At 47.7% G+C, this 20,691-nt stretch overlaps 67 non-coding genes across 67 annotated transcripts; all 67 read left to right on the forward strand.

Moving 5' to 3' along the window:
• Positions 1-108: 108 nt before the first annotated feature.
• Positions 109-227, forward strand: LOC145809862 (5S ribosomal RNA). Its single transcript, XR_014353430.1, has one exon. It is a non-coding gene; the product is annotated as a 5S ribosomal RNA (ribosomal RNA).
• Positions 228-416: 189 nt separating this feature from the next.
• Positions 417-534, forward strand: LOC145811340 (5S ribosomal RNA). Its single transcript, XR_014354883.1, has one exon. It is a non-coding gene; the product is annotated as a 5S ribosomal RNA (ribosomal RNA).
• A 188-nt stretch (positions 535-722) lies between these two features.
• Positions 723-841, forward strand: LOC145811470 (5S ribosomal RNA). The gene has a single exon (XR_014355010.1). It is a non-coding gene; the product is annotated as a 5S ribosomal RNA (ribosomal RNA).
• Positions 842-1,030: 189 nt separating this feature from the next.
• Positions 1,031-1,149, forward strand: LOC145811139 (5S ribosomal RNA). Its single transcript, XR_014354689.1, has one exon. It is a non-coding gene; the product is annotated as a 5S ribosomal RNA (ribosomal RNA).
• A 190-nt stretch (positions 1,150-1,339) lies between these two features.
• LOC145809088 (5S ribosomal RNA) lies at positions 1,340-1,458 on the forward strand. Its single transcript, XR_014352582.1, has one exon. It is a non-coding gene; the product is annotated as a 5S ribosomal RNA (ribosomal RNA).
• A 188-nt stretch (positions 1,459-1,646) lies between these two features.
• On the forward strand, positions 1,647-1,765 carry LOC145812071 (5S ribosomal RNA). Its single transcript, XR_014355596.1, has one exon. It is a non-coding gene; the product is annotated as a 5S ribosomal RNA (ribosomal RNA).
• Positions 1,766-1,952: 187 nt separating this feature from the next.
• Positions 1,953-2,071, forward strand: LOC145811551 (5S ribosomal RNA). Its single transcript, XR_014355090.1, has one exon. It is a non-coding gene; the product is annotated as a 5S ribosomal RNA (ribosomal RNA).
• A 187-nt stretch (positions 2,072-2,258) lies between these two features.
• Positions 2,259-2,377, forward strand: LOC145811296 (5S ribosomal RNA). The gene has a single exon (XR_014354840.1). It is a non-coding gene; the product is annotated as a 5S ribosomal RNA (ribosomal RNA).
• Positions 2,378-2,565: 188 nt separating this feature from the next.
• LOC145811819 (5S ribosomal RNA) lies at positions 2,566-2,684 on the forward strand. Its single transcript, XR_014355350.1, has one exon. It is a non-coding gene; the product is annotated as a 5S ribosomal RNA (ribosomal RNA).
• A 188-nt stretch (positions 2,685-2,872) lies between these two features.
• On the forward strand, positions 2,873-2,991 carry LOC145810865 (5S ribosomal RNA). The gene has a single exon (XR_014354419.1). It is a non-coding gene; the product is annotated as a 5S ribosomal RNA (ribosomal RNA).
• A 189-nt stretch (positions 2,992-3,180) lies between these two features.
• LOC145810055 (5S ribosomal RNA) lies at positions 3,181-3,299 on the forward strand. The gene has a single exon (XR_014353621.1). It is a non-coding gene; the product is annotated as a 5S ribosomal RNA (ribosomal RNA).
• Positions 3,300-3,487: 188 nt separating this feature from the next.
• On the forward strand, positions 3,488-3,606 carry LOC145812019 (5S ribosomal RNA). The gene has a single exon (XR_014355546.1). It is a non-coding gene; the product is annotated as a 5S ribosomal RNA (ribosomal RNA).
• A 189-nt stretch (positions 3,607-3,795) lies between these two features.
• Positions 3,796-3,914, forward strand: LOC145809846 (5S ribosomal RNA). Its single transcript, XR_014353414.1, has one exon. It is a non-coding gene; the product is annotated as a 5S ribosomal RNA (ribosomal RNA).
• Positions 3,915-4,102: 188 nt separating this feature from the next.
• On the forward strand, positions 4,103-4,221 carry LOC145810675 (5S ribosomal RNA). The gene has a single exon (XR_014354234.1). It is a non-coding gene; the product is annotated as a 5S ribosomal RNA (ribosomal RNA).
• A 192-nt stretch (positions 4,222-4,413) lies between these two features.
• On the forward strand, positions 4,414-4,532 carry LOC145811980 (5S ribosomal RNA). Its single transcript, XR_014355507.1, has one exon. It is a non-coding gene; the product is annotated as a 5S ribosomal RNA (ribosomal RNA).
• A 190-nt stretch (positions 4,533-4,722) lies between these two features.
• On the forward strand, positions 4,723-4,841 carry LOC145810335 (5S ribosomal RNA). Its single transcript, XR_014353910.1, has one exon. It is a non-coding gene; the product is annotated as a 5S ribosomal RNA (ribosomal RNA).
• A 188-nt stretch (positions 4,842-5,029) lies between these two features.
• On the forward strand, positions 5,030-5,148 carry LOC145812054 (5S ribosomal RNA). Its single transcript, XR_014355579.1, has one exon. It is a non-coding gene; the product is annotated as a 5S ribosomal RNA (ribosomal RNA).
• Positions 5,149-5,337: 189 nt separating this feature from the next.
• On the forward strand, positions 5,338-5,456 carry LOC145810450 (5S ribosomal RNA). The gene has a single exon (XR_014354018.1). It is a non-coding gene; the product is annotated as a 5S ribosomal RNA (ribosomal RNA).
• A 189-nt stretch (positions 5,457-5,645) lies between these two features.
• On the forward strand, positions 5,646-5,764 carry LOC145811623 (5S ribosomal RNA). The gene has a single exon (XR_014355161.1). It is a non-coding gene; the product is annotated as a 5S ribosomal RNA (ribosomal RNA).
• Positions 5,765-5,953: 189 nt separating this feature from the next.
• LOC145812069 (5S ribosomal RNA) lies at positions 5,954-6,072 on the forward strand. Its single transcript, XR_014355594.1, has one exon. It is a non-coding gene; the product is annotated as a 5S ribosomal RNA (ribosomal RNA).
• Positions 6,073-6,259: 187 nt separating this feature from the next.
• Positions 6,260-6,378, forward strand: LOC145812068 (5S ribosomal RNA). The gene has a single exon (XR_014355593.1). It is a non-coding gene; the product is annotated as a 5S ribosomal RNA (ribosomal RNA).
• Positions 6,379-6,567: 189 nt separating this feature from the next.
• LOC145808935 (5S ribosomal RNA) lies at positions 6,568-6,686 on the forward strand. The gene has a single exon (XR_014352424.1). It is a non-coding gene; the product is annotated as a 5S ribosomal RNA (ribosomal RNA).
• Positions 6,687-6,875: 189 nt separating this feature from the next.
• On the forward strand, positions 6,876-6,994 carry LOC145811627 (5S ribosomal RNA). Its single transcript, XR_014355165.1, has one exon. It is a non-coding gene; the product is annotated as a 5S ribosomal RNA (ribosomal RNA).
• Positions 6,995-7,181: 187 nt separating this feature from the next.
• Positions 7,182-7,300, forward strand: LOC145811609 (5S ribosomal RNA). The gene has a single exon (XR_014355147.1). It is a non-coding gene; the product is annotated as a 5S ribosomal RNA (ribosomal RNA).
• A 189-nt stretch (positions 7,301-7,489) lies between these two features.
• On the forward strand, positions 7,490-7,608 carry LOC145812137 (5S ribosomal RNA). Its single transcript, XR_014355662.1, has one exon. It is a non-coding gene; the product is annotated as a 5S ribosomal RNA (ribosomal RNA).
• A 188-nt stretch (positions 7,609-7,796) lies between these two features.
• On the forward strand, positions 7,797-7,915 carry LOC145811087 (5S ribosomal RNA). Its single transcript, XR_014354639.1, has one exon. It is a non-coding gene; the product is annotated as a 5S ribosomal RNA (ribosomal RNA).
• A 189-nt stretch (positions 7,916-8,104) lies between these two features.
• On the forward strand, positions 8,105-8,223 carry LOC145811348 (5S ribosomal RNA). Its single transcript, XR_014354891.1, has one exon. It is a non-coding gene; the product is annotated as a 5S ribosomal RNA (ribosomal RNA).
• A 188-nt stretch (positions 8,224-8,411) lies between these two features.
• LOC145811946 (5S ribosomal RNA) lies at positions 8,412-8,530 on the forward strand. Its single transcript, XR_014355475.1, has one exon. It is a non-coding gene; the product is annotated as a 5S ribosomal RNA (ribosomal RNA).
• Positions 8,531-8,718: 188 nt separating this feature from the next.
• LOC145811738 (5S ribosomal RNA) lies at positions 8,719-8,837 on the forward strand. Its single transcript, XR_014355271.1, has one exon. It is a non-coding gene; the product is annotated as a 5S ribosomal RNA (ribosomal RNA).
• A 186-nt stretch (positions 8,838-9,023) lies between these two features.
• Positions 9,024-9,142, forward strand: LOC145811234 (5S ribosomal RNA). The gene has a single exon (XR_014354779.1). It is a non-coding gene; the product is annotated as a 5S ribosomal RNA (ribosomal RNA).
• A 187-nt stretch (positions 9,143-9,329) lies between these two features.
• LOC145812057 (5S ribosomal RNA) lies at positions 9,330-9,448 on the forward strand. Its single transcript, XR_014355582.1, has one exon. It is a non-coding gene; the product is annotated as a 5S ribosomal RNA (ribosomal RNA).
• A 189-nt stretch (positions 9,449-9,637) lies between these two features.
• LOC145812270 (5S ribosomal RNA) lies at positions 9,638-9,756 on the forward strand. Its single transcript, XR_014355804.1, has one exon. It is a non-coding gene; the product is annotated as a 5S ribosomal RNA (ribosomal RNA).
• A 188-nt stretch (positions 9,757-9,944) lies between these two features.
• On the forward strand, positions 9,945-10,063 carry LOC145811505 (5S ribosomal RNA). Its single transcript, XR_014355045.1, has one exon. It is a non-coding gene; the product is annotated as a 5S ribosomal RNA (ribosomal RNA).
• A 190-nt stretch (positions 10,064-10,253) lies between these two features.
• Positions 10,254-10,371, forward strand: LOC145811963 (5S ribosomal RNA). Its single transcript, XR_014355491.1, has one exon. It is a non-coding gene; the product is annotated as a 5S ribosomal RNA (ribosomal RNA).
• A 189-nt stretch (positions 10,372-10,560) lies between these two features.
• LOC145812289 (5S ribosomal RNA) lies at positions 10,561-10,679 on the forward strand. The gene has a single exon (XR_014355826.1). It is a non-coding gene; the product is annotated as a 5S ribosomal RNA (ribosomal RNA).
• Positions 10,680-10,865: 186 nt separating this feature from the next.
• LOC145810666 (5S ribosomal RNA) lies at positions 10,866-10,984 on the forward strand. Its single transcript, XR_014354226.1, has one exon. It is a non-coding gene; the product is annotated as a 5S ribosomal RNA (ribosomal RNA).
• Positions 10,985-11,171: 187 nt separating this feature from the next.
• Positions 11,172-11,290, forward strand: LOC145811689 (5S ribosomal RNA). The gene has a single exon (XR_014355225.1). It is a non-coding gene; the product is annotated as a 5S ribosomal RNA (ribosomal RNA).
• A 188-nt stretch (positions 11,291-11,478) lies between these two features.
• LOC145810905 (5S ribosomal RNA) lies at positions 11,479-11,597 on the forward strand. The gene has a single exon (XR_014354457.1). It is a non-coding gene; the product is annotated as a 5S ribosomal RNA (ribosomal RNA).
• A 189-nt stretch (positions 11,598-11,786) lies between these two features.
• LOC145811128 (5S ribosomal RNA) lies at positions 11,787-11,905 on the forward strand. Its single transcript, XR_014354679.1, has one exon. It is a non-coding gene; the product is annotated as a 5S ribosomal RNA (ribosomal RNA).
• A 189-nt stretch (positions 11,906-12,094) lies between these two features.
• On the forward strand, positions 12,095-12,213 carry LOC145811254 (5S ribosomal RNA). The gene has a single exon (XR_014354798.1). It is a non-coding gene; the product is annotated as a 5S ribosomal RNA (ribosomal RNA).
• Positions 12,214-12,400: 187 nt separating this feature from the next.
• LOC145809384 (5S ribosomal RNA) lies at positions 12,401-12,519 on the forward strand. The gene has a single exon (XR_014352921.1). It is a non-coding gene; the product is annotated as a 5S ribosomal RNA (ribosomal RNA).
• Positions 12,520-12,709: 190 nt separating this feature from the next.
• LOC145811309 (5S ribosomal RNA) lies at positions 12,710-12,828 on the forward strand. Its single transcript, XR_014354853.1, has one exon. It is a non-coding gene; the product is annotated as a 5S ribosomal RNA (ribosomal RNA).
• A 189-nt stretch (positions 12,829-13,017) lies between these two features.
• On the forward strand, positions 13,018-13,136 carry LOC145811473 (5S ribosomal RNA). Its single transcript, XR_014355013.1, has one exon. It is a non-coding gene; the product is annotated as a 5S ribosomal RNA (ribosomal RNA).
• Positions 13,137-13,324: 188 nt separating this feature from the next.
• Positions 13,325-13,443, forward strand: LOC145811410 (5S ribosomal RNA). Its single transcript, XR_014354952.1, has one exon. It is a non-coding gene; the product is annotated as a 5S ribosomal RNA (ribosomal RNA).
• A 187-nt stretch (positions 13,444-13,630) lies between these two features.
• Positions 13,631-13,749, forward strand: LOC145812026 (5S ribosomal RNA). The gene has a single exon (XR_014355553.1). It is a non-coding gene; the product is annotated as a 5S ribosomal RNA (ribosomal RNA).
• A 187-nt stretch (positions 13,750-13,936) lies between these two features.
• Positions 13,937-14,055, forward strand: LOC145810977 (5S ribosomal RNA). Its single transcript, XR_014354528.1, has one exon. It is a non-coding gene; the product is annotated as a 5S ribosomal RNA (ribosomal RNA).
• A 188-nt stretch (positions 14,056-14,243) lies between these two features.
• Positions 14,244-14,362, forward strand: LOC145810472 (5S ribosomal RNA). The gene has a single exon (XR_014354039.1). It is a non-coding gene; the product is annotated as a 5S ribosomal RNA (ribosomal RNA).
• A 190-nt stretch (positions 14,363-14,552) lies between these two features.
• LOC145811942 (5S ribosomal RNA) lies at positions 14,553-14,670 on the forward strand. Its single transcript, XR_014355471.1, has one exon. It is a non-coding gene; the product is annotated as a 5S ribosomal RNA (ribosomal RNA).
• A 189-nt stretch (positions 14,671-14,859) lies between these two features.
• On the forward strand, positions 14,860-14,978 carry LOC145809822 (5S ribosomal RNA). Its single transcript, XR_014353389.1, has one exon. It is a non-coding gene; the product is annotated as a 5S ribosomal RNA (ribosomal RNA).
• Positions 14,979-15,167: 189 nt separating this feature from the next.
• LOC145812110 (5S ribosomal RNA) lies at positions 15,168-15,285 on the forward strand. The gene has a single exon (XR_014355634.1). It is a non-coding gene; the product is annotated as a 5S ribosomal RNA (ribosomal RNA).
• A 188-nt stretch (positions 15,286-15,473) lies between these two features.
• Positions 15,474-15,592, forward strand: LOC145810090 (5S ribosomal RNA). The gene has a single exon (XR_014353656.1). It is a non-coding gene; the product is annotated as a 5S ribosomal RNA (ribosomal RNA).
• A 188-nt stretch (positions 15,593-15,780) lies between these two features.
• On the forward strand, positions 15,781-15,899 carry LOC145809856 (5S ribosomal RNA). Its single transcript, XR_014353424.1, has one exon. It is a non-coding gene; the product is annotated as a 5S ribosomal RNA (ribosomal RNA).
• Positions 15,900-16,089: 190 nt separating this feature from the next.
• LOC145811834 (5S ribosomal RNA) lies at positions 16,090-16,208 on the forward strand. The gene has a single exon (XR_014355365.1). It is a non-coding gene; the product is annotated as a 5S ribosomal RNA (ribosomal RNA).
• Positions 16,209-16,397: 189 nt separating this feature from the next.
• Positions 16,398-16,516, forward strand: LOC145812155 (5S ribosomal RNA). Its single transcript, XR_014355679.1, has one exon. It is a non-coding gene; the product is annotated as a 5S ribosomal RNA (ribosomal RNA).
• Positions 16,517-16,705: 189 nt separating this feature from the next.
• On the forward strand, positions 16,706-16,824 carry LOC145810815 (5S ribosomal RNA). The gene has a single exon (XR_014354370.1). It is a non-coding gene; the product is annotated as a 5S ribosomal RNA (ribosomal RNA).
• Positions 16,825-17,011: 187 nt separating this feature from the next.
• LOC145810266 (5S ribosomal RNA) lies at positions 17,012-17,130 on the forward strand. The gene has a single exon (XR_014353842.1). It is a non-coding gene; the product is annotated as a 5S ribosomal RNA (ribosomal RNA).
• Positions 17,131-17,319: 189 nt separating this feature from the next.
• On the forward strand, positions 17,320-17,438 carry LOC145809315 (5S ribosomal RNA). The gene has a single exon (XR_014352838.1). It is a non-coding gene; the product is annotated as a 5S ribosomal RNA (ribosomal RNA).
• Positions 17,439-17,630: 192 nt separating this feature from the next.
• LOC145811079 (5S ribosomal RNA) lies at positions 17,631-17,749 on the forward strand. Its single transcript, XR_014354631.1, has one exon. It is a non-coding gene; the product is annotated as a 5S ribosomal RNA (ribosomal RNA).
• Positions 17,750-17,940: 191 nt separating this feature from the next.
• On the forward strand, positions 17,941-18,059 carry LOC145810544 (5S ribosomal RNA). Its single transcript, XR_014354109.1, has one exon. It is a non-coding gene; the product is annotated as a 5S ribosomal RNA (ribosomal RNA).
• A 196-nt stretch (positions 18,060-18,255) lies between these two features.
• LOC145808228 (5S ribosomal RNA) lies at positions 18,256-18,374 on the forward strand. Its single transcript, XR_014351692.1, has one exon. It is a non-coding gene; the product is annotated as a 5S ribosomal RNA (ribosomal RNA).
• A 192-nt stretch (positions 18,375-18,566) lies between these two features.
• On the forward strand, positions 18,567-18,685 carry LOC145808239 (5S ribosomal RNA). The gene has a single exon (XR_014351703.1). It is a non-coding gene; the product is annotated as a 5S ribosomal RNA (ribosomal RNA).
• A 192-nt stretch (positions 18,686-18,877) lies between these two features.
• LOC145808250 (5S ribosomal RNA) lies at positions 18,878-18,996 on the forward strand. Its single transcript, XR_014351714.1, has one exon. It is a non-coding gene; the product is annotated as a 5S ribosomal RNA (ribosomal RNA).
• Positions 18,997-19,193: 197 nt separating this feature from the next.
• On the forward strand, positions 19,194-19,312 carry LOC145810100 (5S ribosomal RNA). The gene has a single exon (XR_014353666.1). It is a non-coding gene; the product is annotated as a 5S ribosomal RNA (ribosomal RNA).
• Positions 19,313-19,505: 193 nt separating this feature from the next.
• Positions 19,506-19,624, forward strand: LOC145809090 (5S ribosomal RNA). Its single transcript, XR_014352584.1, has one exon. It is a non-coding gene; the product is annotated as a 5S ribosomal RNA (ribosomal RNA).
• Positions 19,625-19,816: 192 nt separating this feature from the next.
• Positions 19,817-19,935, forward strand: LOC145809823 (5S ribosomal RNA). Its single transcript, XR_014353390.1, has one exon. It is a non-coding gene; the product is annotated as a 5S ribosomal RNA (ribosomal RNA).
• A 193-nt stretch (positions 19,936-20,128) lies between these two features.
• Positions 20,129-20,247, forward strand: LOC145810574 (5S ribosomal RNA). Its single transcript, XR_014354137.1, has one exon. It is a non-coding gene; the product is annotated as a 5S ribosomal RNA (ribosomal RNA).
• A 191-nt stretch (positions 20,248-20,438) lies between these two features.
• On the forward strand, positions 20,439-20,556 carry LOC145811681 (5S ribosomal RNA). Its single transcript, XR_014355216.1, has one exon. It is a non-coding gene; the product is annotated as a 5S ribosomal RNA (ribosomal RNA).
• Positions 20,557-20,691: the final 135 nt, after the last annotated feature.

Below are 20,691 nucleotides of genomic sequence, written 5' to 3' on the forward strand. Positions count from 1 at the left end.
TTTCGACAAACTTCCCCCTTTTAAACCATTTGCAGATTATCCTGTTCCATTCAATTTCATTTTTTTCCTCGTCTACTGCTTAAAACAATAAAGTCGCGGATAATCTTCGGGTGCGATCATACCAGCACTAATGCACCGGATCCCATCAGAACTCTGCAGTTAAGCGTGCTTGGGCGAGAGTAGTACTAGGATGGGTGACCCCCTGGGAGGTCCTCGTGTTGCACCCCTTTTTCCACCCCCCCTCCCTTTTTTTTTTTCCCCCGGACAGCCTGTCCAATTTTTAGCCCATTCAATCGCCTTCGCCTCCTTTTCGACAAACTTCGCCCTTTTAAACCATTTCCATATTATCCTGTTCCATTCAATTTCATTTTTTTCCCCGTCTACTACTTAAAACAATAAAGTCGCGCCTAATCTTCGGGTGCGATCATACCAGCACTAATGCACCGATCCCATCAGAACTCCGCAGTTAAGTGTGCTTGGGCGAGAGTAGTACTAGGATGGGTGACCCCCTGGGAAGTCCTCGTGTTGCACCCCTTTTTCCACCCCCCTCCCCTTTTTTTTTTTACCCGGACAGCCTGTCCGATTTTTAGCCCATTCAATCGCCTTCGCCTCCTTTTCGACAAACTTCTCCCTTTTAAACCATTTCCAGATTATCCTGTTCCATTCAATTTCATTTTTTTCCCCGCCTACTGCTTAAAACAATAAAGTCGCGGTTAATCTTCGGGTGCGGTCATACCAGCACTAATGCATCGGATCACATCAGAACTCCGCAGTTAAGCGTGCTTGGGCGAGAGTAGTACTAGGATGGGTGACCCCCTGGGAAGTCCTCGTGTTGCCCCTCTTTTTCCACCCCGCCTCCCTTTTTTTTTTTTCCCCGGACAGCCTGTCCGATTTTTAGCCCATTCAATCGCCTTCGCCTCCTTTTCGACAAACTTCTCCCTTTTAAACCATTTCCAGATTATCCTGTTCCATTCAATTTCATTTTTTTCCCCGTCTACTGCTTAAAACAATAAAGTCGCGGCTAATCTTCGGGTGCGATCATACCAGCACTAATGCACCGGATCCCATCAGAACTCCGCAGTTAAGCGTGCTTGGGCAAGAGTAGTACTAGGATGGGTGACACCTTGGGAAGTCCTCGTGTTGCACCCCTTTTTCCACCCCCCTCTCCTTTTTTTTTTTTTCCCCGGACAGCCTACTCGATTTTTATCCCATTCAATCGCGTTCGCCTCCTTTTCGACAAACTTCTCCCTTCTAAACCATTTCCAGATTATCCTGTTCCATTCAATTTCATTTTTTTCCCCGTCTACTGCTTAAAACAATAAATTCGCGGTTAATCTTCGGGTGCGATCATACCAGCACTAATGCACCGGATCCCATCAGAACTCCGTAGTTAAGCGTGCTTGGGCGAGAGTAGTACTAGGATGGGTGACCCCTTGGGAAGTCCTCGTGTTGCACCCCTTTTTCCAACCCCCCTCCCCTTTTTTTTTTCCCCGGACAGCCTGTCCGATTTTTACCCCATTCAATCGCCTTCGCCACCTTTTCGACAAATTTCTCCCTTTTAAACCATTTCCAGATTATCCTGTTCCATTCAATTTCATTTTTTTCCCCGTCTACTGCTTAAAACAATAAAGTCGCGGTTAATCTTCGGGTGCGATCACACCAGCACTAATCCAATGGATCCCATCAGAACTCCGCAGTTAAGCGTGCTTGGGCGAGAGTAGTACTAGGATGGGTGACCCCCTGGGTACTCCTCGTGTTGCACCATTTTTCCACCCCCCTCTCCTTTTTTTTTTCCCTCGGCCAGCCTGTCCGATTTTTAGCCCATTCAATCGCCTTCGCCTCCTTTTTGACAAACTTCTCCCTTTTAAACCATTTCCAGATTATCCTGTTCCATTCAATTTCATTTGCTTCCTCGTCTACTGCTTAAAACAATAAAGTCGCGGCTAATCTTCGGGTGCGATCATACCAGCACTGATGCACCGGATCCCATCAGAACTCCGCAGTTAAGCGTGCTTGAGCTAGAGTAGTACTAAGATGGGTGCCCCCCTGGGAAGTCCGCGTGTTGCACCCCTTTTTCCACCCCCCTCCCCTTTTTTTTTTCCCCGGACAGCCTGTCCGACTTTTAGCCCATTCAATCGCCTTCGCCTCCTTTTCGACAAACTTCTCCCTTTTAAACCATTTCCAGACTATCCTGTTCCATTCAATTTCATTTTTTTGCCCGTCTACTGTTTAAAACAATAAAGTCGCGGTTAATCTTCCGGTGCGATCACACCAGCACTAATGCACCGGATCCCATCAGAACTCCACAGTTAAGCGTGCTTGGGCGAGAGTAGTACTAGGATGGGTGACCCCCTGGGAAGTTCTCGAGTTGCACCCCTTTTTCCACCCCCCTCTCCTTTTTTATTTTCCCCGGACAGCCTGTCCGATTTTTAGCCCATTCAATCGCCTTCGCCTCCTTTTCGTCAAACTTCTCCCATCTAAACCATTTCCAGATTATCCTGTTCCATTCAATTTCATTTTTTTCCCCGTCTACTGCTTAAAACAATAAAGTCGCGGTTAATCTTCGGGTGCGATCATACCAGCACTAATGCACCGGATCCTTTTAGAACTCCGTAGTTAAGCGTGCATGGGCGAGAGTAGTACTAGGATGGGTGACCCCCTGGGAAGTCCCCTTGTTGCACCCCTTTTTCCACCCCCCCTCCCCTTTTTTTTTTCCCCGAACAGCCTGTCCGATTTTTAGCCCATTCAATCGCCTTCCCCTCCTTTTCGACAAACTTCTCCCTTTTAAACCATTTCCAGATTACCCTGTTCCATTCAATTTCATTTTTTTCCCCGTCTACTGCTTAAAACAATAAAGTCACGGTTAATCTTCGGGTGCGATCATTCCAGCACTAATGCACCGGATCCCATCAGAACTCCACAGTTAAGCGTGCTTGGGCGAGAGTAGTACTAGGATGGGTGACCCCCTGGGAAGTCCTCGTGTTGCACCACTTTTTCCTCCCCCCCTCCCCCTTTTTTTTTTCCCCGGCCAGCCTGTCCGATTTTTAGCCCATTCAATCGCCTTCGCCTCCTTTTCGACAAACTTCTCCCTTTTAAACCATTTCCAGATTATCCTGTTCCATTCAATTTCATTTTTTTCCTCGTCTAATGCTTAAAACAATAAAGTCGCGGTTAATCTTCGGGTGCGATCATACCAGCACTAATGCACCGGATCCCATCAGAACTCCGCAGTTAAGCGTGCTTGGGCGAGAGTAGTACTTGGATGGTTGACCCCCTGGGAAGTCCTCGTGTTGCATCCCTTTTTCCACCCCCCTCCCCTTTTTTTTTTTCCCCGGACAGCCTGTCCGATTTTTCGCCCATTCAATCGCCTTCGCCTCCTTTTCGACAAACTTCTCCCTTTTAAACCATTTCCAGATTATCCTGTTCCATTCAATTTCATTTTTTTCCCCGTCTACTGCTTAAAACAATAAAACCGCGGCTAATCTTCGGGTGCGATCACACCATCACTAATGCACCGGATCCCATCAGAACTCCGCAGTTAAGCGTGCTTGGGCGAGAGTAGTACTAGGATGTGTCACCCCCGGGGAAGTCCTCGTGTTGCACCCCTTTTTCCACCCCCCCTCCCCTTTTTTTTTTTCCCCGGCCAGCCTGTCCGATTTTTAGCCCATTCAATCGCCTTCGCCTCCTTTTCGACAAACTTCTCCCTTTTAAACCATTTGCAGATTATCCTGTTCCATGCAATTTCATTTTTTTCCCCGTCTACGGCTTAAAACAATAAAGTCACGGTTAATCTTCGTGTGCGATCATACCAGCATTAATGCACCGGATCCCATCAGAACTCCGCAGTTAAGCGTGCTTGGGCGAGAGTAGTACTGGGATGGGTGACCCCCTGGGAAGTCCTCGTGTTGCACCCCTTTTTCCACGACCCCTCCCATTTTTTTTTTCCCCGGCCAGCCTGTCCAATTTTTAGCCCATTCAATCGCCTCCGCCTCCTTTTCGACAAACTTCTCCCTTTTAAACCATTTCCAGATTATCCTGTTCCATTCAATTTCATTTTTTTCCCCGTCTACTGCTTAAAACAATAAAGTCGCGGGTAATCTTCGGGTGCGAACATACCAGCACTAATGCACCGGATCCCATCAGAACTCCGCAGTTAAGCGTGCTTGGGCGTGAGTAGTATTGGGATGGGTGACCCCCTGGGAAGTCCTCGTGTTGCACCCTTTTTTCCGTACCCCCTCCCCTTTTTTTTTTTTTTCCCCGGACAGCCTGTCCGATTTTTAGCCCATTCAATCGCCTTCGCCTCCTTTTCGACAAACTTCACCCTTCTAAACCATTTCCAGATTATCCTGTTCCATTCAATTTCATTTTTTTCCCCGTCTACTGCTTAAAACAATAAAGTCGCGGTTAATCTTCGGGTGCGATCATACCAGCACTAATGCACCGGATCCCATCAGAACTCCGTAGTTAAGCGTGCTTGGGCGAGAGTAGTACTAGGATCGGTGACCCCCAGGGAAGTCATCGTGTTGCACCGCTTTTTCCACCCCCACTCCCCTTTTTTTTTTTTCCCCGGACAGCCTGTCCGATTTTTAGCCCATTCAATCGCCTTAGCCTCATTTTCGACAAACTTCTCCCTTTTAAACCATTTCCAGATTATCCTGTTCCATTCAATTTCATTTTTTTCCCCGTCTACTGCTTAAAACAATAAAGACGCGGCTAATCTTCGGGTGCGATCATACCAGCACTAATGCACCGGATCCCATCAGAACTTCGCCGTTAAGCGTGCTTGGGCGAGAGTAGTACTAGGATGGGTGACCCCCTGGGAAGTCCTCGTGTTGCACCCCTTTTTCCACCCCCCTCCCATTTTTTTTTTTCTCCGGACAGCCTATCCGATTTTTGGCCCATTCAATCGCCTTCGCCTCCTTTTCGACAAACTTCTCCCTTTTAAACCATTTCCAGATTATCCTGTTCCATTCAATTTCATTTTTTTCCCCGTCTACGGCTTAAAACAATAAAGTCGCGGTTAATCTTCGGGTGCGATCATTCCAGCACTAATGCACCGGATCCCATCAGAACTCCACAGTTAAGCGTGCTTCGGCGAGACTGGTACTAGGATGGGTGACCCCCTTGGAAGCCCTCGTGTTGCACCCCTTTTTCCACCCCCTCTCCCCTTTTTTTTTTTCCCCGGCCAGCCTGTCCGATTTTTAGCCCATTCAATCGCCTTCGCCTCCTTTTCGACAAACTTCTCCCTTTTAAACCATTTCCAGATTATCCTGTTCCATTCAATTTCATTTTTTTCCACGTCTACTGCTTAAAACAATAAAGTCGCGGTTAATCTTCGGGTGCGATCATACCAGCACTAATGCACCGGATTCCATCAGAACTCCGCAGTTAAGCGTGCTTGGGCGAGAGTAGTACTAAGTTGGGTGACCCCCTGGGAAGTCCTCGTGTTGCACCCATTTTTCCACCCCCGCCTCCCCTTTTTTTTTTCCCCGGACAGCCTGTCCGATTTTTCGCCCACTCAATCGCCTTCGCCTCCTTTTCGACAAACTTCTCCCTTTTAAACCATTTCCAGATTATCCTGTTCCATTCAATTTCATTTTTTTCCCCGTCTACTGCTTAAAACAATAAAGTCGCGGCTAGTCTTCGGGTGCGATCACACCATCACTAATGCACCGGATCCCATCAGAACTCCGCAGTTAAGCGTGCTTGGGCGAGAGTAGTACTAGGATGGGTGACCCCCGGGGAAGTCCTCGTGTGGCACCCCTTTTTCCACCCCCCCTCCCCTTTTTTTTTTTTCCCGGCCAGCCTGTCCGATTTTTAGCCCATTCAATCGCCTTGGCCTCCTTTTCGACAAACTTCTCCCTTTTAAACCATTTACAGATTATCCTGTTCCATTCAATTTCATTTTTTTCCCCTTCTACTGCTTGAAACAATAAAGTCGCGGTTAATCTTCCAGTGCTATCACACCAGCACTAATGCACCGGATCCCATCAGAACTCCGCAGGTAAGCGTGCTTGGGCGAGAGTTGTACTAGGATGGGTGACCCCCTGGGAAGTGCTCGTGTTGCACCCCTTTTTCCACGACCCCTCCCATTTTTTTTTTCCCGGCCAGCCTGTCCGATTTTTAGCCCATTCAATCGCCTTCGCCTCCTTTTCGACAAACTTCTCCCTTTTAAACCATTTCCAGATTATCCTGTTCCATTCAATTTCATTTTTTTCCCCGTCTACTGCTTAAAACAATAAAGTCGCGGCTAATCTTCGGGTGCGATCATACCAGCACTAATGCACAGGATCCCATCAGAACTTCGCAGTTAAGCGTGCTTGGGCCAGAGTAGTACTAGGATGGGTGACACCTTGGGAAGTCCTCGTGTTGCACCCCTTTTTCCACCCCCCTCTCCTTTTTTTTTTTTCCCCGGACAGCCTACTCGATTTTTATCCGATTCAATCGCGTTCGCCTCCTTTTCGACAAACTTCTCCCTTCTAAACCATTTCCAGATTATCCTATTCCATTCAATTTCATTTTTTTCCCCGTCTACTGCTTAAAACAGTAAATTCGCGGTTAATCTTCGGGTGCGATCATACCAGCACTAATGCACCGGATCCCATCAGAACTCCGTAGTTAAGCGTGCTTGGGCGAGAGTAGTACTAGGATGGGTGACCCCCTGGGAAGTCCTCGTGTTGCACCCCTTTTTCCAACCACCCTCCCCTTTTATTTTTTCCCCGGACAGCCTGTCCGATTTTTACCCCATTCAATCGCCTTCGCCTCCTTTTCGACAAATTTCTCCCTTTTAAACCATTTCCAGATTATCCTGTTCCATTCAATTTCATTTTTTTCCCCGTCTACTGCTTAAAACAATAAAGTCGCGGTTAATCTTCGGGTGCGATCACACCAGCACTAATCCACTGGATCCCATCAGAACTCCGCAGTTAAGCGTGCTTGGGCGAGAGTAGTACTAGGATGGGTGATCCCCTGGGAACTCCTCGTGTTGCACCATTTTTCCAACCCCCTCTCCTTTTTTTTTTCCCTCGGCCAGCCTGTCCGATTTTTAGCCCATTCAATCGCCTTCGCCTCCTTTTTGACAAACTTCTCCCTTTTAAACCATTTCCAGATTATCCTGTTCCATTTAATTTCATTTGCTTCCTCGTCTACTGCTTAAAACAATAAAGTCGCGGCTAATCTTCGGGTGCGATCATACCAGCACTAATGCACCGGATCCAATCAGAACTCCGCAGTTAAGCGTGCTTGGGCCAGAGTAGTACTAAGATGGGTGCCCCCCTGGGAAGTCCGCGTGTTGCACCCCTTTTTCCACCCCCCCTCCCCCTTTTTGTTTTCCCCGGACAGCCTGTTCGATTTTTAGCCCATTCAATCGCCTTCGCCTCCTTTTCGACAAACTTCTCCCTTTTAAACCATTTCCAGATTATCCTGTTCCATTCAATTTCATTTTTTTGCTCGTCTACTGTTTAAAACAATAAAGTCGCGGTTAATCTTCCGGTGCGATCACTCCAGCACTAATGCACCGGATCCCATCAGAACTCCACAGTTAAGCGTGCTTGGGCGAGAGTAGTACTAGGATGGGTGACCCCCTGGGAAGTTCTCGAGTTGGACCCCTTTTTCCACCCCCCTCTCCTTTTTTATTTTCCTCGGACAGCCTGTCCGATTTTTAGCCCATTCAATCGCCTTCGCCTCCTTTTCGACAAACTTCTCCCATCTAAACCATTTCCAGATTATCCTGTTTCATTCAATTTCATTTTTTTCCCCGTCTACTGCTTAAAACAATAAAGTCGCGGTTAATCTTCGGGTGCGATCATACCAGCACTAATGCACCGGATCCTTTTAGAACTCCGTAGTTAAGCGTGCATGGGCGAGAGTAGTACTAGGATGGGTGACCCCCTGGGAAGTCCCCGTGTTGCACCCCTTTTTCCACCCCCCCTCCCCTTTTTTTTTTTCCCCGAACAGCCTGCCCGATTTTTAGCCCATTCAATCGCCTTCCCCTCCTTTTCGACAAACTTCTCCCTTTTAAACCATTTCCAGATTACCCTGTTCCATTCAATTTCATTTTTTTCCCCGTCTACTGCTTAAAACAATAAAGTCACGGTTAATCTTCGGGTGCGATCATACCAGCACTAATGCACCGGATCCCATCAGAACTCCACAGTTAAGCGTGCTTGGGCTAGAGTAGTACTAAGATGGGTGCCCCCCTGGGAAGTCCGCGTGTTGCACCCCTTTTTCCATCCCCCCTCCCCTTTTTTTTTTCCCCGGACAGCCTGTCCGATTTTTAGCCCATTCAATCGCCTTCGCCTCCTTTTCGACAAACTTCTCCCTTTTAAACCATTTCCAGATTATCCTGTTCCATTCAATTTCATTTTTTTGCCCGTCTACTGTTTAAAACAATAAAGTCGCGGTTAATCTTCCGGTGCGATCACACCAGCACTAATGCACCGGATCCCATCAGAACTCCACAGTTAAGCGTGCTTGGGCGAGAGTAGGACTAGGATGGGTGACCTCCTGGGAAGTTCTCGAGTTGCACCCCTTTTTCCAACCCCCTCTCCTTTTTTATTTTCCCCGGACAGCCTGTCCGATTTTTAGCCCATTCAATCGCCTTCGCCTCCTTTTCGACAAACTTCTCCCTTTTAAACCATTTCCAGATTACCCTGTTCCATTCAATTTCATTTTTTTCCCCGTCTACTGCTTAAAACAATAAAGTCGCGGTTAATCTTCGGGTGCGATCATACCAGCACTAATGCACCGGATCCCATCAGAACTCCACAGTTAAGCGTGCTTCGGCGAGAGTGGTACTAGGATGGGTGACCCCCTTGGAAGCCCTCGTGTTGCACCCCTTTTTCCACCCCCTCCCTTTTTTTTTTTCCCCGGCCAGCCTGTCCGATTTTTAGCCCATTCAATCGCCTTCGCCTCCTTTTCGACAAACTTCTCCCTTTTAAACCATTTCCAGATTATCCTGTTCCATTCAATTTTATTTTTTTCCTCGTCTACTGCTTAAAATAATAAAGTCGCGGTTAATCTTCGGTTGCGATCATAGCAGCACTAATGCACCGGATCCCATCAGAACTCCGCAGTTAAGCGTGCGTGGGCGAGAGTAGTACTAAGATGGGTGACCCCCTGGGAAGTCCTCGTATTGCACCCCTTTTTCCACCCTCCTCCTCTCTTTTTTTTCCCCGGACAGCCTGTCCGATTTTTCGCCCACTCAATCGCCTTCGCCTCCTTTTCGACAAACTTCTCCCTTTTAAACCATTTCCAGATTATCCTGTTCCATTCAATTTCATTTTTTTCCCCGTCTACTACTTAAAACAATAAAGCCGCGGCTAATCTTCGGGTGCGATCACAACATCACTAATGCACCGGATCCCATCAGAACTCCGCAGTTAAGCGTGCTTGGGCGAGAGTAGTACTAGGATGGGTGACCCCCGGGGAAGTCCTCGTGTTGCACCACTTTTTCCACGCCCCCCCTCCCCTTTTTTTTTTCCCCGGCCAGCCTGTCCGATTTTTAGCCCATTCAATCGCCTTCGCCTCCTTTTCGACAAATTTCTCCCTTTTAAACCATTTCCAGATTATCCTATCCATTCAATTTCATTTTTTTCCCCTTCTACTGCTTGAAACAATAAAGTCGCGGTTAATCTTCCAGTGCGATCACAACAGCACTAATGCACCGGATCCCATCAGAACTCCGCAATTAAGCGTGCTTGGGCGAGAGTAGTACTAGGATGGGTGACCACCTCGGAAGTCCTCGTGTTGCCCCCCTTTTTCCACCACCCCTCCCATTTTTTTTTCCACCGGCCAGCCTGTCCGATTTTTAGCCCATTCAATCGCCTTCGCCTCCTTTTCGACAAACTTCTCTCTTTTAAACCATTTCCAGATTATCCTGTTCCATTCAATTTCATTTTTTTCCCCGTCTACAGCTTAAAACAATAAAGTCGCGGCTAATCTTTGCGTGCGATCATACCAGCACTAATGCACCGGATCCCATCAGAACTACGCAGGTAAGCGTGCTTGGGCGAGAGTAGTACTAGGATGGGTGACCCCCTGGGAAGTCCTCGTGTTGCACCCTTTTTTCCGTCCCCCCTCTCCTTTTTTTTTTTTCCCCGGACAGCCTGTCCGATTTTTAGCCCATTCAATTGCCTACGCCTCCTTTTCGACAAACTTCTCCCTTCTAAACCATTTCCAGATTATCCTGTTCCATTCAATTTCATTTTTTTCCCTGTCTACTGCTTAAAACAATAAAGTCGCGGTTAATCTTCGGGTGCGATCATACCAGCACTAATGCACCGGATCCCATCAGAACTCCGTAGTTAAGCGTGCTTGGGCGAGAGTTGTACTAGGATAGGTGACCCCCTGGAAGTCATCGTGTTGCACCCCTTTTTCCACCCCCACTCCCCTTTTTTTTTTTCCCCGGACAGCCTGTCCGATTTTTAACCCATTCAATCGCCTTCGCCTCATTTTCGACAAACTTCTCCCTTTTAAACCATTTCCAGATTATCCTGTTCCATTCAATTTCATTTTTTTGCCCGTCTACTGTTTAAAACAATAAAGTCGCGGTTAATCTTCCGGTGCGATCACACCAGCACTAATGCACTGGATCCCATCAGAACTCCACAGTTAAGCGTGCTTGGGCGAGAGTAGTACTAGGATGGGTGAGCCCCTGGGAAGTTCTCGAGTTGACCCCTTTTTCCACCCCCTCTCCTTTTTTATTTTCCCCGGACAGCCTGTCCGATTTTTAGCCCATTCAATCGCCTTCGCCTCCTTTTCGACAAACTACTCCCTTTTAAACCATTTCCAGATTATCCTGTTCCATTCAATTTCATTTTTTTCCCCGCCTACTGCTTAAAACAATAAAGTCGCGGCTAATCTTCGGGTGCGATCATACCAGCACTAATGCACCGGATCCCATCAGAACTTCGCCGTTAAGCGTGCTTGGGCGAGAGTAGTACTAGGATGGGTGACCCCCTGGGAAGTCCTTGTGTTGCACCCCTTTTTCCACCCCCCTCCCATTTTTTTTTTCTCCGGACAGCCTGTCCGATTTTTAGCCCATTCAATCGCCTTCGCCTCCTTTTCGACAAACTTCTCCCTTTTAAACCATTTCCAGATTATCCTGTTCCATTCAATTTCATTTTTTTCCCCGTCTACTGCTTAAAACAATAAAGTCGCGGTTAATCTTCGGGTGCGATCATTCCAGCACTAATGCACCGGATCCCATCAGAACTCCACAGTTAAGCGTGCTTCGGCGAGAGTGGTACTAGGATGGGTGACCCCCTGGGAAGCCCTCGTGTTGCACCCCTTTTTCCAACCCCCCTCCCTTTTTTTTTTTTTCCCGGCCAGCCTGTCCGATTTTTAGCCCATTCAATCGCCTTCGCCCCCTTTTCGACAAACTTCTCCCTTTTAAACCATTTCCAGATTATCCTGTTCCATTCAATTTCATTTTTTCCTCGTCTACTGCTTAAAACAATAAAGTCGCGGTTAATCTTCGGGTGCGATCATACCAGCACTAATGCACCGGATCCCATCAAAACTCCGCAGTTAAGTGTGCTTGGGCGAGAGTAGTACTAAGTTGGGTGACCCCCTGGGAAGTCCTCGTGTTGCACCCCTTTTTCCACCCCCCCTCCCCTTTTTTTTTTTCCCCGGACAGCCTGTCCGATTTTTCGCCCACTCAATCGCCTTCGCCTCCTTTTCGACAAACTTCTCCCTTTTAAACCATTTCCAGATTATCCTGTTCCATTCAATTTCATTTTTTTCTCCGTCTACTGCTTAAAACAATAAAGCCGCGGCTAATCTTCGGGTGCGATCACACCATCACTAATGCACCGGATCCCATCAGAACTCCGCAGTTAAGCGTGCTTGGGCGAGAGTAGTACTAGGATGGGTGACCCCCGGGGAAGTCCTCGTGTTGCACCCCTTTTTCCACCCCCCCTCCCCTTTTTTTTTTTCCCCGGCCAGCCTGTCCGATTTTTAGCCCATTCAATCGCCTTCGCCTCCTTTTCGACAAACTTCTCCCTTTTAAACCATTTCCAGATTATCCTGTTCCATGCAATTTCATTTTTTTCCCCTTCTACTGCTTGAAACAATAAAGTCGCGGTAAATCTTCCAGTGCGATCACACCAGCACTAATGCACCGGATCCCATCAGAACTCCGCAGTTAAGCGTGCTTGGGCGAGAGTTGTACTAGGATGGGTGACCCCCTGGGAAGTCCTCGTGTTGCACCCCTTTTTCCACGACCCCTCCCATTTTTTTTTCCCCGGCCAGCCTGTCCGATTTTTAGCCCATTCAATCGCTTTCGCCTCCTTTTCGACAAACTTCTCCCTTTTAAACCATTTCCAGATTATCCTGTTCCATTCAATTTCATTTTTTTCCCCGTCTACTGCTTAAACCAATAAAGTCGCGGCTAATCTTCGGGTGCGATCATACCAGCACTAATGCACCGGATCCCATCAGAACTCCGCAGTTAAGCGTGCTTGGGCGAGAGTAGTACTAGGATGGGTGACCCCCAGGGAAGTCCTCGTGTTGCACCCTTTTTTCCGTCCCCCCTCTCCTTTTTTTTTTTACCCCGGACAGCCTGTCCGATTTTTAGCCCATTCAATCGCCTTCGCCTCCTTTTCGACAAACTTCTCCCTTCTAAACCATTTCTAGATTATCCTGTTCCATTCAATTTCATTTTTTTCCCCGTCTACTGCTTAAAACAATAAAGTCGCGGTTAATCTTCGGGTGCGATCATACCAGCACTAATGCACCGGATCCCATCAGAACTCCGTAGTTAAGCGTGCTTGGGCGAGAGTAGTACTAGGATAGGTGACCCCCAGGGAAGTCATCGTGTTGCACCCCTTTTTCCACCCCCACTCCCCTTTTTTTTTTTCCCCGGACAGCCTGTCCGATTTTTAGCCCATTCAATCGCCTTCGCCTCATTTTCGACAAACTTCTCCCTTTTAAACCATTTCTAGATTATCCTGTTCCATTCAATTTCATTTTTTTCCCCGTCTACTGCTTAAAACAATAAAGTCGCGGCTAATGTTCAAGTGCGATCATACCAGCACTAATGCACCGGATCCCATCAGAACTTCGCCGTTAAGCGTGCTTGGGCGAGAGTAGTACTAGGATGGGTGACCCCCTGGGAGGTCCTCGTGTTGCACCCCTTTTTCCACCCCCCTCCCAGTTTTTTTTTTCTCCGGACAGTCTGTCCGATTTTTAGCCCATTCAATCGCCTTCGCCTCCTTTTCGACAAACTTCTCCCTTTTAAACCATTTCCAGATTATCCTATTCCATTCAATTTCATTTTTTTCCCCGTCTACTGCTTAAAACAATAAAGTCGCGGTTAATCTTCGGGTGCGATCATACCAGCACTAATGCACCGGATCCCATCAGAACTCCACAGTTAAGCGTGCTTCGGCGAGAGTGGTACTAGGATGGGTGACCCCCTGGGAAGCCCTCGTGTTGCACCCCTTTTTCCACCCCCCTCCCCTTTTTTTTTTCCCCGGACAGCCTGTCCGATTTTTCGCCCACTCAATCGCCTTCGCCTCCTTTTCGACAAACTTCTCCCTTTTAAACCATTTCCAGATTATCCTGTTCCATTCAATTTCATTTTTTTCCCCGTCTACTACTTAAAACAATAAAGCCGCAGCTAATCTTCGGGTGCGATCACACCATCACTAATGCACCGGATCCCATCAGAACTCCGCAGTTAAGCGTGCTTGGGCGAGAGTAGTACTAGGATGGGTGACCCCCGGGGAAGTCCTCATGTTGCACCACTTTTTCCACCCCCCCTCCCATTTTTTTTTTCCCCGGCCAGCCTGTCCGATTTTTAGCCCATTCAATCTCCTTCGCCTCCTTTTCGACAAACTTCTCCCTTTTAAACCATTTCCAGATTATCCTATCCATTCAATTTCATTTTTTTCCCCTTCTACTGCTTGAAACAATAAAGTCGCGGTTAATCTTCCAGTGCGATCACACCAGCACTAATGCACCGGATCCCATCAGAACTCCGCAGTTAAGCGTGCTTGGGCGAGAGTAGTACTAGGATGGGTGACCCCCTGGGAAGTCCTCGTGTTGCACCCTTTATTCCACCACCCCTCCCATTTTTTTTTTCCCCGGCCAGCCTGTCCGATTTTTAGCCCATTCAATCGCCTTCGCCTCCTTTTCGACAAACTTCTCTCTTTTAAACCATTTCCAGATTATCCTGTTCCATTCAATTTCATTTTTTTCCCCGTCTACAGCTTAATACAATAAAGTCGCGGCTAATCTTCGGGTGCGATCATACCAGCACTAATGCACCGGATCCCATCAGAACTACGCAGTTAAGCGTGCTTGGGCGAGAGTAGTACTAGGATGGGTGACCCCCTGGGAAGTCCTCGTGTTGCACCCTTTTTTCCGTCCCCCCTCCCCTTTTTTTTTTTTCCCCGGACAGCCTGTCCGATTTTTAGCCCATTCAATCGCCTTCGCCTCCTTTTCGACAAACTTCTCCCTTCTAAACCATTTCCAGATTATCCTGTTCCATTCAATTTCATTTTTTTCCCTGTCTACTGCTTAAAACAATAAAGTCGCGGTTAATCTTCGGGTGCGATCATACCAGCACTAATGCACCGGATCCCATCAGAACTCCGTAGTTAAGCGTGCTTGGGCGAGAGTAGTACTAGGATAGGTGACCCCCTGGAAGTGATCGTGTTGCACCCCTTTTTCCACCCCCATTCCCCTTTTTTTTTTTCCCCGGACAGCCTGTCCGATTTTTAGCCCATTCAATCGCCTTCGCCTCATTTTCGACAAACTTCTCCCTTTTAAACCATTTCCAGATTATCCTGTTCCATTCAATTTCATTTTTTTCCCCGTCTACTGCTTAAAACAATAAAGTCGCGGCTAATCTTCGGGTGCGATCATACCAGCACTAATACACCGGATCCCATCAGAACTCCGCAGTTAAGCGTGCTTGGGCGAGAGTAGTACTAGGATGGGTGACCCCCTGGGAAGTCCTCGTGTTGCCCCCTTTTTTCCGTCCCCCCTCTCCTTTTTTTTTTTCCCCGGACAGCTTGTCCGATTTTTAGCCCATTCAATCGCCTTCGCCTCCTTTTCGACAAACTTCTCCCTTCTAAACCATTTCCAGATTATCCTGTTCCATTCAATTTCATTTTTTTCCCCGTCTACTGCTTAAAACAATAAAGTCGCGGTTAATCTTCGGGTGCGATCATACCAGCACTAATGCACCGGTTCCCATCAGAACTCCGCAGTTAAGCGTACTTGGGCGAGAATAGTACTAGGATGGCTGACCCCAGGGAAGTCCTCGTGTTGCACCCCTTTTTCCACCCCCCCTCCCCTTTTTTTTTTCCGCGGACAGCCTGTCCGATTTTTAGCCCATTCAATCGCCTTCGCCTCCTTTTCGACAAACTTCTCCCTTTTAAACCATTTCCAGATTATCCTGTTCCATTCAATTTCATTTTTTTCCCCGTCTACTGCTTAAAACAATAAAGTCGCGGTTAATCTTCGGGTGCGATCACACCAGCACTAATCCACCGGATCCCATCAGAACTCCGCAGTTAAGCGTGCTTGGGCGAGAGTAGTACTAGGATGGGTGACCCCCTGGGAAGTCCTCGTGTTGCACCCTTTTTTCCACCCCCCTCCCCTTTTTTTTTTTCCCCGGATAGCCTGTCCGATTTTTAGCCCATTCAATCGCCTTCGCCTCCTTTTCGACAAACTTCTCCCTTTTAAACCATTTCCAGATTATGCTGTTCCATTCAATTTCATTTTTTCCCCCGTCTGCTGCTTAAAACACTAAACTCGCGGTTAATCTTCGGGTGCGATCATACCAGCACTAATGCACCGGATCCCATCAGAACTCCGTAGTTAAGCGTGCTTGGGCGAGAGTAGTACTAGGATAGGTGACCCCCTGGGAAGTCCTCGTGTTGCACCCCCTTTTCCACCCCCACTCCCCTTTTTTTTTTTTCCCCAGACAGCCTATCCGATTTTTAGCCCATTCAATCGTCTTCGCCTCCTTTTCGACAAACTTCTCCCTTTTAAACCATTTCCAGATTATCCTGTTCCATTCAATTTCATTTTTTTCCCCGTCTACTGCTTAAAACAATAAAGTCGCGGTTAATCTTCGGGTGCGATCATACAAGCACCAATGCACCGGATCCAATCAGAACTCCGCAGTTAAGCGTGCTTGGGCGAGAATAGTACTTGGATGGGTGACCCCCTGTGAAGTCCTCGTGTTGCACCCCTTTTTCCACCCCCCCTCCCCTGTTTTTTTTTCCCCGGACAGCCTGTCCGATTTTTATCCCATTCAATCGCGTTCGCCTCCTTTTCGAAAAACTTCTCCCTTCTAAACCATTTCCAGATTATCCTGTTCCATTCAATTTCATTTTTTTCCCCGTCTACTGCTTAAAACAATAAAGTCGCGGTTAATCTTCGGGTGCAATCACACCAGCACTAATCCATCGGATCCCATCAGAACTCCGCAATTAAGCGTGCTTTGGCGAGAGTAGTACTAGGATGGGTGACCCCCTGGGAAGTCCTCGTGTCGCACCCCTTTTTCCACCCCCCTCCCCTTTTTTTTTTTTCCCCGGACAGCCTGTCCGATTTTTAGCCAATTCAATCGCCTTCGCATACTTTTCAACAAACTTCTCCCTTTTAAACCATTTCCAGATTATCCTGTTCCAATCAATTTCATTTTTTTCCCCGTCTACTCCTTAAAACAATAAAGTCGCGGTTAATCTTCGGGTGCGATCATACCAGCACTAATGCACCGGATCCCAACAGAACTCCGCAGTTAAGCGTGCTTGGGCGAGAGTTGTACTAGGATGGGTGACCCCCAGGGAAGTCCTCGTGTTGCACCCTTTTTTCCACCCCCCTCCCCTTTTTTTTTTCCACGGACAGCCTGTCCGATTTTTAGCCCATTAAATCGCCTTCGCCTCCTTTTCGACAAACTTCTCCCTTTTAAACCATTTCCAGATTATCCTGTTCCATTCAATTTCATTTTTTTCCCCGTCTACAGCTTAAAACAGTAAAGTCGCGGTTAATCTTCGGGTGCGATCACACCAGCACTATTCCACCGGATCCCATCAGAACTCCGCAGTTAAGCGTGCTTGGGCGAGAGTAGTACTAGGATGGGTGACCCCCTGGGAAGTCCTCGTGTTGCACCCCTTTTTCCACCCCCCCACCCCTTTTTTTTTTTCCCCGGACAGCCTGTCCGATTTTTAGCTCATTCAATCGCCTTCGCCTCCTTTTCGACAAACTTCTCCCTTTTAAACCATTTCCAGATTATCCTCTTCCATTCAATTTCATTTTTTTCCCCGTCTGCTGCTTAAAACAATAAAGTCGCGGTTAATCTTCGGGTGCGATCATACCAGCACTAATGCACCGGATCCCATCAGAACTCCGCAGTTAAGCGTGCTTGGGCGAGAGTTGTACTAGGATGGGTGACCCCCTGGGAAGTCCTCGTGTTGCACCCCATTTGTCCCTTTTTCCACCCCCCCTTTTTTTTTTCCCCCGGATAGCCTGTCCGATTTTTAGCCCACTCAATCGCCTTCGCCTCCTTTTCGACAATTTCTCCCTTTTAAACCATTTCCAGATTATCCTGTTCCATTCGATTTCATTTTTTTCCCCGTGTACTGCATAAAACAATAAAGTCGCGGTTAATCTTCGGGTGCGATCATACCAGCACAAATGCACCGGATCCCATCAGAACTCCGCAGTTAAGCGTGTTTGCGCGAGAGTAGTACTAGGATGGGTGACCCCCTGGGAAGTCCTCGTGTTGCACCCCTTTTGTCCCTTTTTCCACCCCCCCCCTTTTTTTTTCCCCGGACAGCCTGTCCGATTTTTAGCCCATTCAATCGCCTTCGCCTCCTTTTCGACAATTTCTCCCTTTTAAACCATTTCCAGATTATCCTGTTCCATTCAATTTCATTTTTTTCCCGGCTACTGCTTCAAACAATAAAGTCTCGGTTAATCTTCGGGTGCGATCATACCAGCACTAATGCACCGGATCCCATCAGAACTCCGCAGTTAAGCGTGTTTAGGCGAGAGTAGTACTAGGATGGGTGACCCCCTGGGAAGTCCTCGTGTTGCACCCCTTTTGTCTCTTTTTCCACCCCCCCCCCCTTTTTTTTTTTCCCCGGACAGCCTGTCCGATTTTTAGCCCATTCAATCGCCTTCGCCTCCTTTTCGACAATTTCTCCCTTTTAAACCATTTCCAGATTATCCTGTTCCATTCAATTTCATTTTTTTCCCCGTCTACTGCTTAAAACAATAAAGTCGCGGTTAATCTTCGGGTGCGATCATACCAGCACTAATGCACCGGATCCCATCAGAACTCCGCAGTTAAGCGTGCTTGGGCGAGAGTAGTACTAGGATGGGTGACCCCCTGGGAAGTCCTCGTGTTGCACCCCTTTTGTCCCTTTTTCCACCCCCCCCTTTTTTTTTTCCCCGGACAGCCTGTCCGATTTTTAGCCCATTCAATCGCCTTCGCCTCCTTTTCGACAATTTCTCCCTTTTAAACCATTTCCAGATTATCCTGTTCCATTCAATTTCATTTTTTTCCCCGTGTACTGCTTAAAACAATAAAGTCGCGGTTAATCTTCGGGTGCGATCATACCAGCACTAATGCACCGGATCCCATCAGAACTCCGCAGTTAAGCGTGCTTGGGCGAGAGTAGTACTAGGATGGGTGACCCCCTGGGAAGTCCTCGTGTTGCACCCCTTTTGTCCATTTTTCCACCCCCCCCCCTTTTTTTTTCCCCGGACAGCCTGTCCGATTTTTAGCCCATTCAATCGCCTCGCCTCCTTTTCGACAATTTCTCCCTTTTAAACCATTTCCAGATTATCCTGTTCCATTCAATTTCATTTTTTTCCCCGTGTACTGCTTAAAACAATAAAGTCGCGTTTAATCTTCGGGTGCGATCATACCAGCACTAATGCACCGGATCCCATCAGAACTCCGCAGTTAAGCGTGCTTGGGCGAGAGTAGTACTAGGATGGGTGACCCCCTGGGAAGTCCTCGTGTTGCACCCCTTTTGTCCCTTTTTCCACACCCCCCCCCCCCTTTTTCTTTCCCCGGACAGCCTGTCCGATTTTTAGCCCATTCAATCGCCTTCGCCTCCTTTTCGACAATTTCTCCCTTTTCAACCATTTCCAGATTATCCTGTTCCATTCAATTTCATTTTTTTCCCCGTGTACTGCTTAAAACAATAAAGTCGCGGTTAATCTTCGGGTGCAATCATACCAGCACTAATGCACCGGATCCCATCAGAACTCCGCAGTTAACTGTGCTTGGGCGAGAGTAGTACTAGGATGGGTGACCCCCTGGGAAGTCCTCGTGTTGCACCCCTTTTGTCCTTTTTTCCACCCCCCCCCGTTTTTTTTTTCCCCGGACAACCTGTCCGATTTTTAGCCCATTCAATCGCCTTCGCCTCCTTTCGACAATTTCTCCCTTTTAAACCATTTCCAGATTATCCTGTTCCATTCAATTTCATTTTTTTCCACGTCTACTGCTTAAATCAATAAAGCCGCGGTTAATCTTCGGGTGCGATCATACCAGCACTAATGCACCGGATCCCATCAGAACTCCGCAGTTAAGCGTGCTCGGGCGAGAGTAGTACTAGGATGGGTGACCCCCTGGGAAGTCCTCGTGTTGCACCCCTTTTGTCCCTTTTTCCACCCCCCCCTTTTTTTTTTCCCCGGACAGCCTGTCCAATTTTTAGCCCATTCAATCGCCTTCGCCTCCTTTTCGACAATTTCTCCCTTTTAAACTATTTCCAGATTATCCTGTTCCATTCAATTTCATTTTTTTCCCCGTGTACTGCTTAAAACAATAAAGTCGCGGTTAATCTTCGGGTGCGATCATACCAGCACTAATGCACCGGATCCCATCAGAACTCTGCAGTTAAGCGTGCTTGGGCGAGAGTAGTACTAGGATGGGTGACCCCCTGGGAAGTCCTCGTGTTGCACCCATTTTGTCCCTTTTTCCACCCCCCCCCTTTTTTTTTTCCCCGGACAGCCTGTCCGATTTTTAGCCCATTCAATCGCCTTCGCCTCCTTTTCGACAATTTCTCCCTTTTAAACCATTTCCAGATTATCCTGTTCCATTCAATTTCATTTTTTTCCCCGTGTACTGCTTAAAACAATAAAGTCGCGGTTAATCTTCGGGTGCGATCATACCAGCACTAATGCACCGGATCCCATCAGAACTCCGCAGTTAAGCGTGATTGGGCGAGAGTAGTACTAGGATGGGTGACCCCCTGGGAAGTACTCGTGTTGCACCCCTTTTGTCTCTTTTTCCACCCCCCCTTTTTTTTTTCCCCGGACAGCCTGTCCGATTTTTAGCCCATTCAATCCCCTTCGCCTCCTTTTCGACAATTTCTCCCTTTTAAACCATTTCCAGATTATCCTGTTCCATTCAATTTCATTTTTTTCCCCGTCTACTGCTTAAAACAATAAAGTCGTGGTTAATCTTCGGGTGCGATCATACCAGCACTAATGCACCGGATCCCATCAGAACTCCGCAGTTAAGCGTGCTTGGCGAGAGTAGTACTAGGATGGGTGACCCCCTGGGCAGTCCTCGTGTTGCACCCATTTTGTCCCTTTTTCCACCCCCCCCTTTTTTTTTTCCCCGGACAGCCTGTCCGATTTTTAGCCCATTCAATCGCCTTCGCCTCCTTTTCGACAATTTCTCCCTTTTAAACCATTTCCAGATTATCCTGTTCCATT

This window comes from Camellia sinensis, chromosome 14 (genome assembly GCF_055761805.1).
Source record: "Camellia sinensis isolate YWXY chromosome 14, ASM5576180v1, whole genome shotgun sequence".
Taxonomy (NCBI): domain Eukaryota; kingdom Viridiplantae; phylum Streptophyta; class Magnoliopsida; order Ericales; family Theaceae; genus Camellia; species Camellia sinensis.